The 3,124-nt window shown below is 42.0% G+C and overlaps 1 protein-coding gene across 4 annotated transcripts in view; it reads right to left on the bottom strand.

The window, feature by feature from the left end:
• LOC111865374 (ligand of Numb protein X 2) overlaps positions 1-3,124 on the bottom strand; it is a 597,517-nt gene that overhangs the window by 220,874 nt on the left and 373,519 nt on the right. The window lies entirely within an intron of this gene.

The raw sequence follows: 3,124 nt of genomic DNA, 5'->3' as shown, positions 1-3,124 counted from the left end.
GAGAAGGATGGAGAAGATCAGTTGGACCGATTATGTGAGAAATGAAGAAGTGTTAATTAGAGTCAGTGAGCAGAGGAATATCCTACACGAAATAAGAAAACGGAAGGCTAATTGGATTGGTCATGTTTTACGCAGAAACTGCCTTCTAAAAGAAGTTATCGAAGGAAAGATAGAGGGGCGGATAGAAGTGACAAGAAGACGAGGAAGAAAACGTAAGAAGATACTGGATGACCTTGGGGACAGAAGAGGATACTGTCATTTGAAGGAGAAAGCTCCAGATCGCATTAAATGGAGGAATTGTCTTGGAAGAGACTGTGGACCTGTCGTCTGGACAGATTGATGATGATGATGATGATGATGACGACGACTGATGGGAACGGAATGTGAGTTACTGCGATATTCACTTATGGTTTGAGATGTACTTCAGGAAGAATTCAATCCGTGAACTTCGCGTATGATTTTCGCACACCGTACACACTGGGAGCGAACGTTCCACCAGGCTCGCATAAAGAATCTAAACTCTCTAATTTTCGCAGTCGCCAGTACAATTTTGTTATATAAGGAAAATAAAAATGGGGCTGTTGAAAAATGCCTTTCATTGTAACCTGAGGTCAAGTGACGGTAGGGTTATGGACAATTCGTAGTTCTAGATGGCGAATCAATAGAGACCGACAAACAGTGCATGCAGAATTAGTGAAATTAGTGAACGCCAGACTAACACAGTGGAAAACACATATCGAATAGTCACCCTTCGAATTCGTATACGAGTATTTCATACAAATAATATTCAACTATCTTTATCCTTAGGAGGTCTGCAAAGAACTGCACATAATTTATCTTACAAAAATCAATAACACTTTTTTATGAAATAAATTATACTAAGCACATAGATGAGTATACTTCTGTATCTATGTAGGAATAGGATATGTTCAAAAATTTCAACGAAAACAATACTTAAAGATTTTTTAAATGTTTTCATTCTTCTTTCTTAGTTGGGTGAGACTGAGTCCACTTGGTACTGCGGCCACTACTGGCCTACTGTACCAGCCCCGGATGGTGATTGTGGAGAAATTGATGGAATGAAGACTGGCCGGGGAAACCGAAATACTTGGAGAAAACATGCCCCAGAGTCACTTTGTTCACCACAAATCCAACATGACAAGACCCGGACTCGAATCCGGGCCGCCGCGGTGGGAAGGCAGCGACTAACCGCCTGAGCTGTGGCGCGGCCTAACGTTTACATAATATCAAAAGTCAACTTCATCCTTTCCTGCAGAGTGGAACTGTGGATATGAGATTCATGTGATCAGGCAGTTCAACACGATATCTGGCATTTAAATGGGTCTCGTACGAATCGAAAATTTAAGGTAAATTTCTTCTTAAACATACATAATTTATTTTATAAAATTCATGAGATGGGACATAATTCACAACAGAAGAAGAATAAACCCGCCGATTGGTCCAGCCTCTTTTGCTCAATCTACGCTTAATTTGTTGAATGTTCCAAGCGGCTTTGATTATTCATAACAATGACCTTAATTGGTTAGACCGTAAGGATCGCAGGCTTACCATACGTAATTGGATGTTTCATAATCTACACCAGCTGGAAGGCTTCGGGCTTTGTAACTTGCCATGTTCATAACAAGTTGTCTTACTGGCATTAGCAGACAGCGCACCAACTTGGGAATCGGGCCTTCAGTCAATGGCTCGCAGGACGCGATAGCCTGTCCTGTCAGGCTTCTAGTAAAATTGAGAGGATCTGAACTGTACTGATCTGACGCCATGTCCTCTGGCCATGAGAATCTGAGCTGCACTGAACCGGATAAGGTTCACTTCCTACGACAGGTTCTAGCATTACGTGTGCCGAGACTTTGTGTTTACAACCAAAGAGTTCACTAATTAATTCGTAGTATTATAGTCTTTTCTAAAATGCATCGACAAAATTGAATTCTAGTACAAACTGCATAACATGAACTTCAATTTCACAAAAAGGAGCAGGAGAGAGGGAACTGCTGTAATTTAAACAAGCACTACGAACCGAGTGCAATTGTCTTCTGCCCACTCATTCATTTAAGGAACTTAACTGAAACAAACAACGCAGTGTGGATCTCCTACACCGGCGTTTCTCAACCGCTGGGCCGTGGCCTGTTACCGGGTGAGTCCATTATAAAAAAGGAAGACAGAAGAAAGAAAGAAGAAAGAAAAAGAAAGAAAGTTTGAGAACCACTGTTCTACACGACCTCCAAAGCAATGTGCTCTACAATAGGCATAGCGCCTATATTCTGCTCTGTAGAGACTACCAATAAACTACCCGAAATCTTTCATCGGATCGGACTCTCACAGTTGGTGGATAGGAAAGAAAACTTTCCTTGAATAATTCCTGTTATCCGTATAAGGTTGGCATCGAACACACTTCTTCTTTTTGACGTTCTCTTCCTCGACGTGTAAGTAACTTCAAATCTTCGCGCCACTTCAAGACTATATCTCCTTGTGAGATAAACGCCGGACATTTCAAACTTTGGGAATTCTCCTCACCCCTCCGCACCATAAAGTTGAAGCAACTTCGCGTGCCACCCGGCTGAAGTGTACAGATAAAAACAAAACTGACCTGTAGAGAGAGACTACTAAATAAAACAGCATCCCAGCTTACGGAAGCACAGGAACTTTCATATCCCCAACTTCCCAAGAAGTCAACGTGTCACAAAGTCGTGTGTGCCATGGGATATACAGTACGTACAGCACAATTACAGCATTATGACAAACCTTGCGTTACGGGCAGCCTACATCCAGTGCTGTTTGGAATGCTAGCAGGAGGCTGTCAATAGGTCGCAATTATGAGACGTACACTACGCTGGGTACGTGCAAACCCTACGAACTCTTACGCAGTGTAACTGAATACAAAATTGAATGACACTCGGACTTCATGAGATTAGAAAGGTTGTCATCATACTCTTCAAAAGTCAAATAAGTTAGAGGGAATTCAGTATTCTAAGTTTGTAAACCATACCAAGTTTTGGATGGCAGCTGTCGGTATCCAGGAAGATGTAGGAGACACGACTTTCAACATGAAACATAAAGCACCGCTTTAGATAGACAAGTAGACAGACAGATGCATGGGTGGGCG

The sequence above is a fragment of the Cryptotermes secundus genome, unplaced genomic scaffold (genome assembly GCF_002891405.2).
Source record: "Cryptotermes secundus unplaced genomic scaffold, Csec_1.0 scaffold164, whole genome shotgun sequence".
Lineage (NCBI taxonomy): Eukaryota > Metazoa > Arthropoda > Insecta > Blattodea > Kalotermitidae > Cryptotermes > Cryptotermes secundus.
This window is presented reverse-complemented; position numbering and strand designations above follow the sequence as displayed.